Consider the following 14,986-nt stretch of genomic DNA (forward strand, 5'->3'; position numbering starts at 1 on the left):
CAGAGGGCTCCAGACCTCAAGCGCTCCTTCAGGTCTCGGACATCGTATTTACACGCGCCCTCTAGTTAGTACTGTGCTCTCTGCACCTCTGAATCCGGTGTTACTCCCTGCGTAACAAAAGCCCGGTTGCGTGTTGTCTCTAAACATGGGTAATACCAGTTGTGTGCCGATGTGCTTTAGATTTTAAACCACATCAATCCCCGTGTACTTACTCGGCGGGCCAGTGCCTGAACTGGGATCAATCACCGGGGAGGATGTGGAGCGGACCCCATTCAAACCTGCAGCAACACAAGTGACTAAATAGACAATCCCACCGAGCCTGCTCTACACCCAAGTCGCGCCGCTTTCACCTGCTAACCCGCGCGCGAGCTAACTATTCAGCACCGGGCTGGAGCCGGAGCCGGAGCCGGAGCCGCCGCTTAGCAACGGCCCACGCCGCGTTACAGCCGCCGCCTAGCAACGGTTCACCCGGTGTTCCACTCGGACCGCCCGGCTCCGTGCGTGCGGGTTCTTCCCCCCTCCCTCTCCCTCTTCAATGGTGCCTTCGGTTTCATTGGCCGCAGCTGCAGCAAGCGCAGGCTGGGGCTGGCGGTGTTGCCAGTGACGCAGCCGGCCGCTGATGGATTGCAATCGGTGTGGCGGTTGTTGCGCTGGCCGATCGAGCCGGTGCCAACCTTGGTAGACAATAAGGGAGAGGGGAAATAAAACAATAGAACTGGGCAGAGCAAACCAGAGAGGAAGAAGGAACAAAAGCCGGCTTTCTGGGACAGCTAAAGGCGAGCTTCTGCATTGATGGGTTTTTGCAACTGATCTAACCAAAGAGACAAAGGTGGGTCTTGCGTGTTATTTATATTTAAAAAAATACCCTGTGTGCGTGTGGGGTGCCGAGTTCGGGAGATCTGAAGTAATCCACGGTTCGGATCCGCTCTGATTGCCCTCCATGCCATTAGCAACTTTATCGCCGAAGCGGTCCGAAATGTGGCTCAATTTTCACCACGCGGGCAGTAACGAATTAGTCCACCTAATGTCTCCCCACCAGGACTTCGTCTAGCCAGCCTTTGCAACATGTTAGTTCCTTCCATAGTAGCGATACTTAGATATTGCAGTTAGGGGACGTGTGCGAAATAGACACAAAGGAAATGCTGCTCCAGATTATAGGAGCAATATTTTTTTCAGTGTCCATTGTCGTCCAACATTAGCAACTGCATCTCAATTGTAACGTCTGCCAAATGACAAGGGGCTGCGTATATCAATGGTAACCACATTACTTCGTATATTTCTCTGAGAGGGGTTACATATTTCAGTTAACCCCCCCAAAAATACACTGAGTGGCTATATACGGAAATGACTTAATCGTTGTAAAATTGATTCCATTTTTAGTCTTAAGTTGCACGCAAGGTGCCAGGAGGTAAATGCTTGTTAAAATCGAACCTTTAGATGGCATACTTGGTAGGTTTTGTTTCCTACATCCCAATCGTAGGCATTACAGAAATAGCATTGCTAATTAATGCGTTTTTAATTTTTTTAACTTCGGTTTATACAAATGAACGATTCATGGAAAATAAGGTGTCTTGTGTTGCTTGTTATTATGCAGACTACTAAATTATTGTATATGACTTGTAGATCATGGTATGTATATATTGAGTTTGCGGCAGTATCTACCGGGTATGTTTTTACAATTTAATATCGATAAATGCAATTGCATAGAAGAAATGTACATTATGAATATAGTTTGTACGTACTATGCAAAATTTGCTTTTCAAGGAGAGGTAATTAATATTTAACATTGCTGCCATTTAATAGGGCAGCAAATACACCCTTGGTGTGAATTTTAATGTATAAATGTATTCACATTGTTGCTATGTAAGTCTCACCTTTATTATTTAAACAATTCTCCCCATATATTCTGAAGGAACTGAATCATGCTTGGTTATGGTTCAACAGGCACCAGTTGTCCTCAAGTACCTCATTTAAGCCATTATTCTTCACGTGAGTCTGGACAATAACAGTTTACTGAGTCTTCAATGTAAAAAATAATCCCAATGTGCTTTGTAAATGGAAATATATAACCAACTGATTCATGGAGGGGAAAGTTAGAATGAGTGACAGAAGGTGTAGTCAAAAAGATAGATTTCGAGAAGTTTTTTAAAGTAGCGAGAGAAGTGGAAAGACTGGAGTGGTTCAAGTTGGGAGTTTGAGAGTTGGGTCCAAGGTTGCAGAAGGTTATGCCACTGATGTTTGGGGGATTGCACAGGAGGCCAGAGTTAAAAGACTGAAAGGTGTGGGAAAGGATACAAGACTGGAGGTGTTTGGTTTAAGGTGTGGTGAGACTCGAGGGATTTGAAGACGGGGATGAGAATTTTAAAGTTAACTCAATGGAAACCAAGAAACAAAATAGGAGAGTTTTTAACGTGTTTAGTTTCTTACCATTTACTATCTTGTAGATGCTAATACCCTTGTTAGTACTTGCTAACATTAGTAAAGTGCATTGAGTAATTCTCCCTCTACCATGCCGGACAAGGATTATACAGTCAGGTGCTGTAACAGATTTGGAAGCTTGTGCACCATTCTGCATTCGCTAACAAGCATGTCATGCATCATTAATATGTACTGGTGCTCTGAATCTTCGAGGAAGCCTTGCAAATATTATACCTCGCTGCTGTTGCATCGTTCAGTGATCCCAAAGCTCAGAATTGTGCTGGCAGGAAGGTGTAAACGGCAGCTCCATTGAGCTCATTGAGTTGTGAGGGATGTTGTTGGTCCAAGGTGGCAGACTGGAGTTAGATTGAGTCGGTCTCAGTGGGTTCAACACTGTCAGGTCATTTACATTTCATGGTTCTGCAATGGCACTTTCATGCTCCATTTACATTGTTGTGATTGTAAGTGTTGCCTGAAAATCCTAATAACAAGAATGCAGACTGGATTGTAAAGCCTCTATGTTATAATTGGTGTCTCGGGACAGTGGCATTCAAACAGACTTCTTGTGTATTGTGCTCTCCCATTTACATTAGCTAAATCAAAGCTTGGAAGCAATTTATTTTTAAACACCATGTACCTGCGATTTTTAACACTACAGATGTGTGGAGGGTTGGCTGGAGGGGCGGAGGGATGACGGGTTATATCTAGCTTGCAATATATTAAATTTTTTATAGATTGTAGTAAAAGGACAAATTGTTGCTCCATTTCACTTGGCCGATCCATATTCTCTTCAATTTTAACATCATTTGTTTTACCGGGGACTGGGAACCAATGCAGATTCAATTTGGATGCTTGAGTCATGACTTTTGAACTGATTTTTGCATGTTTGGTGGAACAGAACAGCAGGCACCTAACCTGACAGCAGATTGCAAATCTGGGTTTACAATATAATTTACTGTGAAGTGCTTTGGGAGGTCCTGAGCCACAATATAAATGCACACTTTTTTTCTTTCGTTCTTTCTTATGGCTCTGCTTTCATAAAGGCAAGTTGAAGAAAGCTGGTCCAGAAAATAGCACTGAATTGGTCAGGGTAGATGATCCATCTTAGCCTCCTCCTGAGGTCCCAACTATCACTGATGCCAGTTTTCAGCTAATTCGATTCACTCTGCATGATAACAAGAAATGGCTGTTGTACTGGGCCCGACAACATTCTGGCTATAGTGCTGAAGACTTGTGCTCCAGACTAGCCATGCCTCTAGCCAAGCTGTTCCAATACAGCTACAACACTGGCATCATCCCCTCAAAGTGGAAAATTGCCCATGTATGTCCTGTCCATAAAAAGCAGGACAAATCTAATATGGCCAGTTAACGCCTCATCAACCTACTCTCAATCATCAGCAAAGTGATAGAAGGTGTTGTCGACAGTGCTATCAAGCGGCACTTACGATGCAACAACCTGCTCACCGATGCACAGTTTGGATTCTGCCAGGACCGCTTGGCTCCAGACCTCATTACAGCCTTGGCCCAAACATGGATAAAAGAACTGAATTTCAGAGGTGAGGTGACATCAAGGCAGCATTTGACTGGGTGTGGCACCAAGGAGCCCTCGTAAAATGAGGATTGGGGGATAAAACTCTCCGCTGGCTGGAGTCATACCTAGCACAAAGGAAGACAGTAGTGTTTGTTGGAGGGCAATTCTCTAAGCCCCAGCACATCTTCAGCTGCTTCATCAATGACCTTCCCTCCATCATAAGCTCAGAAGTGGGGATGATTGCTGATGAATGCACATTGTTCAGTTCCATTCATGATTCTTCAGATAATGAAGCAGTCCATGTCTGCATGCAGCAAGACCTGGACAATCTAGGCTTGGGTGGATAAGTGGCAAGTAACATTCGCGCCAAATAAGTGCCAGGCAATGACCATTTCCAACAAGAGGAGTCTAACCACCTCCGCCTGACTTTCAGTGGTATAACCATCGCTGAATACCCCACCATCAACATGCTGGGGGTCACCATTGTCCAGAAACTTAACTGGACCAACCACAAATACTGTGGCTACAAGAGCAGGTCAAAGACTGTGTATTCTGTAATGAGTGCCTCCCCTCCTAACTCTACAAAGCCTTTCCACCAAGGAACAAGTCAGGAGTGTGAAGGAATACTCTCCATTTGCCTGGATGAGTGCAATTCTAACAGCACACAAAAAGTTCAGCACCATCTAGGACAAAGCAGCCTGCTTGATTGGCACCCCATCCACCACCTTAAACGTTCACTTCCTCCAACCACTGCTGCAATGTGGCTGCAGCGTGTACAATCTACAAGATGCACTGCAGCAATTTGCCAAGGCTTCTTTGACAGCACCTCCCACACCCATGACCTCTACCACCTAGAAAGACAAGAGCAGCAGACACCACCAACTTTCCCTTTAAGTCACACAGTACCCTGACTTGGAAATATATCGCCATTCTTTCATGGTCGCTGGGTCAAAATCCTGGTACTCCCTACTAACAGCAATGCAGTGGTTCAAGTTGACAGCTCACCACCACCTGCTCAAGGGCAATTGGGGATAAATGATAAATGTATGCCTTGCCAGCGACTCCCACATCCCATGAATGAATAAATAAAAACATTTTAAAAGTCTATGTTTTCCAAATTGGTTTGCTTCAAAGAGTATGCAGGAGTGCATAGTAATAGAATAGATTTTTCTTGGATAAGGATGTCGAGGGATATTAAGCCAAGGTGAGTAAATAGCATTGAGGTACAGATCAGTCGTGATCAAACTGAATGATGGAGAATATTCTACTCAATGGCCTGGAATTTGAGGTACGTAATAACAGCAAAAGAACAGTGTTTGCTGTTATTACTGCTTTGAAACTGACCACAACTTCAGGATTTAGCGCATGCGCATCCTAACATGGTAATCCTGAAGTTGCGGTCAATCATTCGCTGCTCCGACATTGGCTGCGCTGTGGCCCTCCCACAGCCGGCAATCAATGTAATCTGTCAAATCAGGGAAACTGATAACATAAGAACATAAGAATTAGGAACAGGAGTAGGCCATCTAGCCCCTCGAGCCTGCTCCGCCATTCAACAAGATCATGGCTGATCTGGCCGTGGACTCAGCTCCACTTACCGGCCCGCTCCCCATAACCCTTAATTCCCTTATTGGTTAAAAATATATCTATCTGTGATTTGAATACATTCAATGAGCTAGCCTCAACTTCGGCTCTTCTGCGATAATACCACTGTTAAATACCCCAATAAAAGTTAGACCCTTTCCGATGAGATGTAACTGGGGTTTTAACAGCGTATTGACTACTAAACAAATGTTATGACCCCAAAAAAACTCATTTTAATTTTGTGGTGTCAAATTTATCCATTTGAATAAAAATTCAAATTTTTAAGAAACTTTAAAAAATGTTCTTTTTAAAAGTTTGTTTATATTTATTTCTGTGTCAGTTCAGTTACTTGCATTGTAACAGAATTTTATGTCATGCTGCCTTTTCCTCATGAGAGGTCCAATCACTAAAACAGATTATCTGATCATTATCATATTTCTGTTTGTGAGGTAAATGGCTAATTTGGGTAAATTGCCTGCTGCATTCCCTATATTACAACAGTGACTACACTTCAAAAGTGCTTCATTGGCTGTAAAGCACTTTGGGAAGTCCTGAGGATATGAAAGGCACTGTATGAATGCAAGTCTTTCTTTACTTGTTTTGTGTATTCTCTCACTCTTTGTTTATAACACCCTAAATTATTTTAAAACAACAGGTTCTCCAACTCACTGTGTATAATGCCACAGGAGATTGGCTAGTATTATGTTCTTTAGTTTTAAATAAATTTCAAACATGTGCCAGACAGGAGCTGAGCCAGCCCAGTGTCTTGTACTTGCATTATAACAGAATTTTATGTCATGACACAGTCATGCTGCTAAACTGGCGTAGCACATTTGGTAGGCCATGGACCAAGGTCTGACCACCAGCAGCAGATTCTGAGCCCCAAGAAATTGCGGATCTTTACTGGTATAGGATAAACAGAAGCAGATCAGTTTATATTCTGAAGTGCGTCGGCTGCAAGACCTGTACACCCAGAGTTGACACCAGTGCAACAATGTAAAGAGGCTTTCTATCTCTTATATTGCCAACAGAGAAATGAAGCAGGATGTCTGTGGGCTACTGTAATCCAATCAAAATGCTGAAAGGCACCAAAGTAATATCTAACATTGTATTTTCTTTTTACTTTCTTTCATTTTTTTTTCCTTTCTATCAATCTATCTATTTTGGTGATAGTATACATTATTCTGCATTCTTTATTTTATTCTTTTTGCACTAAAATGGCAATTACACATTGTACACATTGAGAGATGTACAGTAACAAGGACCCGGTGCAATACATAACTTAACTGTTCCATGGAATTTTTCTCTTCATGCGTTATGCATGAGGGGAAAATTCCACCCCTTGAACCTAAAATGTGTTGCTTGTCAAACATTAATGTATTTTTGCTTTGGCATTATTCAGAATTTCTGTCAAATACCTAATTAGGGAATAATGAGCACGATGGCATGTGTATGGAGGAGGTGTGAGGGGGTTGACTAGCTAAAGCCGAGTACTTGGCACTTCAAAGTCACTACTTGACGTGACTACCTACATATAAGCATGACTTGGAGTTAATTATTGGAAATTGCAGGGTTTAAAATTTATCCTTGTACAGTAATGTTACACGAATGCAAGAGATATAAATATAATCCTGAAAACTGTCCCATTGGCATGATGGCAGCTTACATGAACTTTAAACTTAAAGGGTCCACCCATTAGGATCAGTGATAATGTGAAACAACTTTCATTGAAAAGTAGTGCTATGGCATTGAGCATTTCTAATGGGATATGCTGAGGTCAGTATTCTGCTGTTTTATCTAATCTTGGCATCTCATTTATCTTCCACTCTTGCTTGTTTGCTGTGTTTCTCTGCACCTGTTTATGTCTTAATCTGTCTTTTGCCATTTCTCACTTACTCACCTTCATTCTATATCTGTTTCTCTGGCAAAAGAGGAAATTGGAATATTTAATCATAGAAAAATGAAAAATAACTTAGCCGTTCACCCCAGCACCAAAATTGAGTGAATGCGGCTTTTAAGTTTCAGATTCTTATACTATGGCCCGAACACATTGACACTTAACATCTATTCTTACTGGAACTGGAATGTGTTCTCCTTTTAATATATTGAACGTAAATTGATGTGTCCTAGTTGAATTTCATTACCATAGTAATGCAAGTATAATGTATTAAAGGTCACCCGGCTTGTAACCGTATGAATTTCTTTAATGAGTTGTACATGTACAAAGTTAAAATTGAATTAAGAAAAAGGTCTTGAGAAGTATCATTTTTTAAGCCACAGGGTTTATGTTCTATTCCCTGACACACGATCTCAAACCTGCTGAACCAGCATTTGGTGCCTCAACTGACGTGCGTGCAGATCTTAAGTTCTACTCTGGCGCAGTGTATACCTACCCTACAATATCTTTGAGCTACAACCCCGCTCTCCTCCCTTGCCCCCCCCTCCCATCTTCCCACAATTATTTTGACAGAAACCAATATAACTGTCTGAAATAAAGTGCTGCTACAAAATCAAAAGATATCAAAATCAAATATTTATATTTTCTCTTCCCTCGACACTGGTTAAATAGCGAGCAACAAAAAAAAATGACAAATGTGGTCTGTTAATGTGCCTGAGTGAAATGGAGTGACTCGAAAGTTGAACTAGACAATTGGGATTAGTCTTCAGTTTTGCATTCATCTGTATTTTAGGGTCATGAATACTGAAAGTTATGTGCACAGTTACATGTGAAACAGATCTATTGTCCGACAGGTAAAAAATCTTATGACTGTTTGATCCTAAAACATGTGCTGACTATCAGCTAACACTTAATGAAGTGCTCCCCTATCACGATCAGACACTTTGGCCTGAATTTTAATCAGGAGGCAGGTTGGGGGATAGGGAGGAGCTCGGAAGCAATCGGGGAAACTCAGGAGAGTGGATTTCCCACAGGCTCTGCTGAATTTAAAGGCAGGGCCAGATTGAGAGGCTGGCTGGCACCGGGCAGATCGGCCTGTGGCACTAGCCCACAAAGAAGAGGAAGGGAGGGATTATGTGGGGAACAAAGGGGTGGCCAGAGGAGCAAGCAGGTGGCAGGACCGGGAACGATTGGAGGGAGGGGGCGGGATGGAGGTCGGGAGCGATCGTGGGCCGGAGGAGCAGACGGGTGCCAGGTGAGCATCTGGGGTCTGGAAGCAGCATATCGGGGGGACCATAGCAACAGGGTGGGGGTGGGGGTAGGGGTAGGAGGCCATGTGGGTGGGGGGGTTAGGCAGGGATGCTTGATGCAGGAGGTAAGTGTAAAAGCACTTGCCTCATGGATCCAGCAGCCCTCGCCTTACTTTAGCTGGCAGATTTCACGAGGCCTTCAAAACCCGACAAGCTGAAGTTAAAATTAAAATGGAGGTTAAATCTGCAGCATGCCGGCCTCATTCTAATATTTAAATGGAAGACCCGCCTCCTGGAAACAGGTTAGCTGCCCGCCTCCGTTAAAACTGGAAGTGGGTGGCTTCTGGTCGGGATTCAGACTTAACAGTTAACACTTTAAATACCCACTCTTTTTTGGGGTTAAAATTCCCCCCTATCTCCGTTCATTTTTTGCTGTATTTCCTGTGTGTACATGAATGCAAATACACAAAGTGTAGACACCCAATCTGTTTCCACTCCTTGTATTTGCTCATGTGTATACATGTTTTATCACCTAAAGTTTGTTATAATGTATTGTTTATGGATATAGTCCTTCTCGCTCCTCTATGCAAGTCTTGACATCTGCTTTTGCTAACTGTTTTTCTCCTGGTTTCAATGTTTTTCTTTGGCATTTATCATTCCTATTTTTTTCTTTTTTCCTGCTGCTATTTCCCTCCCATTCTTTACCTTGTTTTTACTTCCGGAGTCCCCACTACCCTGGATCCCAAGGTAATTGGCACGTACTGCAATAAAGACAATATACTCAGTCTTGTATGTGTTCCGAGAATCTCAAAGTCTGTTATCGTAGTTTTCTTAGGAACTACGAACAATAGGGTAATCCTGTGTCTGTTAACAGGAATACAGTAAAATACAGGAATTCCCATTGGGATAGAAGTATCATTAATGTGTACGAGATGTTGAACAGACCCAAAATACAGAAATCGGATAAAGCTGTTCAACTTGTTGGAAAGACAAAAATTGATGCGTAGAAGGTAAATTAATAAAGGTCTGAAATTAAGGCTTCGAGATAATTCGTGAGTATAACCTGGGGGTCCTTGTGCATGGAACACAAAAAGTTAGTATGCAGGTACAGCAAGTAATCAAGAAGGCAAATGGAATGTTGGCCTTTATTGCAAGGGGAATAGAGTATAAAAGCAGAGACTTCCTGCTATAACTGTACAGGGTATTGGTGAGGTCACACCTAGCGTACTGCATACAGCTTTGGTCTCTGTATTTAAGGAAGGATATACTTGCATTGAAGACTGTTCAGAGAAGGTTCACTAGGTTGATTCCGGAGATGAGGGGTAGTCTTATGAAGATAGTTTGAGTAGGTTGGGCCTATACTCATTGGAGTTCAGAAGAATGAGAGGTGATCTTATCGAAACATATAAGCTAATGATGGGGCTTGACAAGGTGGATGCAGAGGGGATATTTTCACTCATAGGGGAAACTAAAACTAGGGGACATAGTCTCAGAATAAGGGGCTGCCCATTTAAAACTGAGATGAGGAGGAATTTCTTCTCTGAGGGTTGTAAATCTGTGGAATTCTTTGCCCCAGAGAGCTGTGGAGGCTGGGTCATTGAATATATTTAAGGTGGAGATAGACAGAATTTTGAGTGATAAGGGAATTAAGTGATGTGGGGAGTTGGCGGGGAAGTGGAGCTGAGGCCATGAGCACATCAGCCATGATCTTATTAAATGGGGGAGCAGGCTCGAGGGGCCAAATGGCCTACTGCTGCTCCTATTTCTTATGTTTTTAACCAGTATGTGCTAAATGCCACTGCTTTACAGTAAATCAACAGTAGTCAGTGAAAATGTGAAGATGATAACTGAAAAAGGGAATCCGCTCACATGTAAAGCTGGAGGCGATTGCAGAGATAGGAAGCGATAGGGCAGCACGGGGATTTTTAAGTGAGGACAGGGATTTTGAATGTAAAGCTGTAAGAATATTGCATCAAATAAAATCTGTTAATTCTCATTACTTAAAAAATAATTGTTTCTTGTGTAATAAAAACTGAAAATGCTGGCAACACTCAGCAGGTCAAGCAGCATCTGTGGAGAGGGAAAAAGAAAGTTAACATTTCAGGTCAATGACCATTCATCACAACTGGAAGATGTTAGCGATGAACAGTTTTTAATGGGCTAACAAAAGATGGGTCCAGAGGAGGTGTTAATGATGACAGCAAATATCTTGTATCTTGGGTTTGACTTTGATCCCACAGTCAAACAGCCCGACAACACTCACTGTTTAGACACATGTATAGTGAGGTACCAGAGAGCTACCATACATGGACCATACCGCGGCAACAGCCAGTACCTTTGGGTGAGATGGGGAGAAAATAGTCGTGAGGAAATCGACTACCTCATCCCTTTATCACATTTTAAATCCATTTGCCATCACCAGTAATGTTCAGTTTCCAATCTGTGTCCCTTCAGCTGCAATTTTGTTCAATGAGTACATTTTATTCCGCATAAATCAAATTCTCTCAGGAACACTGGTTCTTTTGTTGTCTTGACCAAGAGAATATTGTCATTTGTGGAATGCAACTGGTCAGAGTTGAATGATGTAGATTGCAAATTCAGATTGATATCCTGAAGTTTTGTTACATTACAGGTTGAGCATCCGAAATCCGGAGTTCCAAAATTCGGAATGTTCCGAAATCCAATCATCGCACTGATCCATGGAGGGGTCGTCCGGAATCCGGATAATGTTCCAAAATCCAGAATTTTTAAAAAACCGATTACCGCTGCGAGTTGGGCCAAGGGAGGGGGGAAAACACACCCAAAAAATAAAAATTAACAAAACGTGCACAAAACCCTTACCTACTAAATCGCTGAAAAAGAATTAAAAAGTAAAAACTTTAACTTACCTTTTTTGCAGGTCTTCAACACAGGTTTTCCCTGCTGCCGACCTCGGAACCGCGGCCCTCCTCCGCCGACCCTCCACCCCCCCCCAAACCCCCCTCCATTGCCCCGGACCCTCTGCCTCGGCCTGGGCGTTTCCGGATTCAGGACATCAGAAAGAAGTTCCGAAATACCTGAAATCCGGAACAGCCTCGGTCCCGAGGTTTCCGGATTTTGGATGCTCCACCTGTATTTTAAAAGGAACATTTCAAAGCTTTATTTTGCCTGTGGTTATTCACTTTATTCACACATGCCTAAGGTCAAGTAAATTAGGCGAAGTCCAGCAAATTGCATGTTGTCTATTGAAAGTGAAACGTTGGTCAGCCAAATGACATTCTCATTCCATGCTTAAATTCTTGTGTGTCTCAGAATGATGTGCTTTACTGTCACTGACTTAACTGAGAGGAATTATTTTAGTTCAGTTCTCAAATGCACCACTCCAGAAGACCCACTGATGGGGGAGGAGGGAAAGGATAAAATACCATATAAATTTTCTGTTAAGACAAAACAGTTACTGTAAAATATTTTGTATAAACTGCAGATTCTTGCATGTTTTATTCCCCCTAAAGAGTGGTAAAATTATAATTTTAAAAAAAATTGAAATAGCTAAAATAAAATATGAGATTGAGAGAATATGTTGAATGTGTATTTGTGACGAGAGTGGGAATTGTTCGTTATTTAATGATTTACATAATCTAGTGTGTGCATTACTGGACAAACTGACCGGTCTGTTCTGTAGGATGGGTAGTCTCTCTTTTATAAAGTACAAGAAAAAGCAACTATTGTTCTGGGTCTAGTAGACACTCGATAATTGCAGGCTATGATCAAGGCCAATATTTGATGCAGAGAAACTAAATACTGAATGACCACCAAAAAAGCATAATGTCATTATGTTCTGCAAAGGTGTTCTCTGAAGGCCCAAATCAAAGGATACAATGTTAGCTGAAAATGCCCTTGAACATTTTAACTAAAAGTATCAATTCCACACCTTCAGGCTCCAAGCTAACATTTCCCTATTTACTTGCATATAGTGTTGTGGGTGAATTTTTTTTGAAGCTGAATGCATTGGGCCAGAATTTATTGTAAAAAATAATGGTGAAGTTAATGGCGCACACCATTATTTATCTACAAATTGGATAGCAAAAATCCTGAAGTTGCTGTCTGAGATGTGGCATTCTGCCATAACCTGCGAAAAAACAGCATCTCGCCGTCTGACTCCCCATTCAAATGTATTGAACAGTGTGAAGTTCCTGTACTGACATCATCGATATGGACTAAACTTGCCACAAAAAGTTAGGGCTAGCCCATTTTAGTCTATGTACCCCTTTTAAGTAATCTCCGGCACTGAAAATTAACTTTTACAAGTGTGGAGTCTGATTCCTTCAGCTTTTAATATAGGTTGAACATTTTGTTTAAATGTAAATTTTTGTTAACCTTTCTTTCCCCTCTCTTAATCCAATCTTCCTTTTCCTCTCTCTATGTGCTTTCTGTACCTAATTTGAGATTGAATTCACTTTTCTAACTTACACTTCTTTGTTCAGACTCTGTGCGGCTCATTAACAATGTTTCGATGTCATTGGTTAAGCAGATGCACAGTTGCTTGTCCTGGTCACACAGGTCCCAGATACCCTATTTCCGGTGCCAGGCCATTTCGATCTCCCACTTGCAGTGTAAAAGCTCATGGAAATTAAACGGGCAAGGGCATGTCTAACGAATGGGTTGGTGCAGTTCGTTCACCAGTTACAGTCAATTCTGGCCCAACTATCCTCTGAATTTGTCATGATGAGGAATATATAGATTGGAAGGATTGGATTATGAGGAGCGATTATGTAAATTGGGAATGTTCTCTTTGGGGTCTGGAGGTCCCGCGCAGGCTGCTCACCGGCTTTTACATGGAAAAACCGTGCATGCGTGAAAATCTGAATGGCTGCACAGCCAATTAAAGGGACTGTGAACTAAACAAAAATTAGAAGGAACAGTGGATACCAGTTGCTGTCAAAGCCCTCAACTTTTTTTTGTCTCTGGATCCTTCCAGGGCTCTGCCGCAGACATATCCAGGATCTCCCAATCGGCTGCCCACAATGCATACGACAGGTCACTGATGGGTTGTTTGTCAGGGCCAGCAATTTTGCCTGCAATGCTGCCATTCAGAATGAGCGGCCGCTCGAGTTTGTGTCACTGGCTGGCCTCCCACAGGTGCAGGATGCTATCGACTGCACACACGTGACAATCCAGGCACCACTCTGATGTTTTTGGGCCGATAATGGCAGCGGGAAAGTTAGCGCCCGGGAACAGTTTGTACCTCAGTAGGTAAGTTTGAGCATCTGGGCTCTGCACCTCTCTTGGCGTTAGAATGGAAAATTCCCGTCTTTTGCAGGGATTGGGGGGGGGAACCTTAAAAAAAACATAATACCTTCCCAAAATATTGCCCACGCCACCACAACACAAATCACAAAAAAAAATTAAAAGAAAAAACAATCACACTTACCTGGGGAGTCTATTACTCACCTCTTCGCCGACGGGATAGTTGGATCGCCCTGATTTCCGAGGTGGTCATTGCGGGCATAGTTCCAGGCAGACGGGTCGGGTAGGAGCTCAAACTCACGTCAGTGTCGCAACCAGGGGCATTGCACACCACCGGCGCAGCTCTTCCAGGCAGTGCTGCTCCACACCGCCGCAAAACCGGACCCGAGGATCACTGCGGGGCACTGGAGCCTGATCGCCCGCCCAGAAGACTTCACCGCTGCCATTGCCGCTGCTCTGGGGCGAAAAACGGAGCACAGAAGACGGAAATCCAGCCCAAGAGCTTCCACTCCATCAATGTGCAGCTGGTGTGTCCCTGCAGATGTGCGCAAGCTTCCCAGGCAGCTGCCATGATGCCTTTATCCTGCGACAGTTCAAGATTCCTGATCTCTTGGGACCTGAAAGCAGACTCGAGAGGTGGCTGCCAGGTGACGAGGGTTACTGACTGCAAACTTAGCTGACGATATCAGTTAGAAACATGGCCACTGAAACCCAACAGCGCTACAATGAATGCCATATCACCTCAAGATGTGTGAATGAACAAGCCATCGGCATGCTGAAGATGTGCTTCCAGTGACTTGACAGATCTGGAGGCGCCCTTCATTACGCACCAGCCAGCGTCTCCAGAATGGTTGTGTTTTGCTGCACTCTACACTACAGTGCGCAACATCGAGGCTTGAACTTGCAGGAGGAACGAGGCGAAGAACTCCTCTCCTCTTGGACGATTCGAAGGAGGAGGGTCATGAGTGCAATGCACCCCCAGATGCAAACATTGCTGCCAGGGATGTCCTTATTAATACAAGGTTGACTTAGGTTGCACCAGTGGACCCATGTCACCAGAAAATACAACGACACATTTCT

The 14,986-nt window shown here is 43.1% G+C and overlaps 1 protein-coding gene across 3 annotated transcripts in view; it reads left to right on the forward strand.

Moving 5' to 3' along the window:
- The first annotated feature begins 628 nt into the window (after positions 1-628).
- The window catches only part of rnf144aa (ring finger protein 144aa), a 113,614-nt gene continuing 99,256 nt past the window's right edge, over positions 629-14,986 (forward strand). For all 3 annotated transcript variants that reach the window (XR_011593830.1, XM_070884951.1, XM_070884952.1), the window contains exon 1: positions 629-829. The gene's annotated coding sequence lies outside the window, so the exon portion shown is untranslated. The remainder of the gene's footprint in view (positions 830-14,986) is intronic.

This window comes from Pristiophorus japonicus, chromosome 7 (assembly GCF_044704955.1).
Source record: "Pristiophorus japonicus isolate sPriJap1 chromosome 7, sPriJap1.hap1, whole genome shotgun sequence".
Lineage (NCBI taxonomy): Eukaryota > Metazoa > Chordata > Chondrichthyes > Pristiophoridae > Pristiophorus > Pristiophorus japonicus.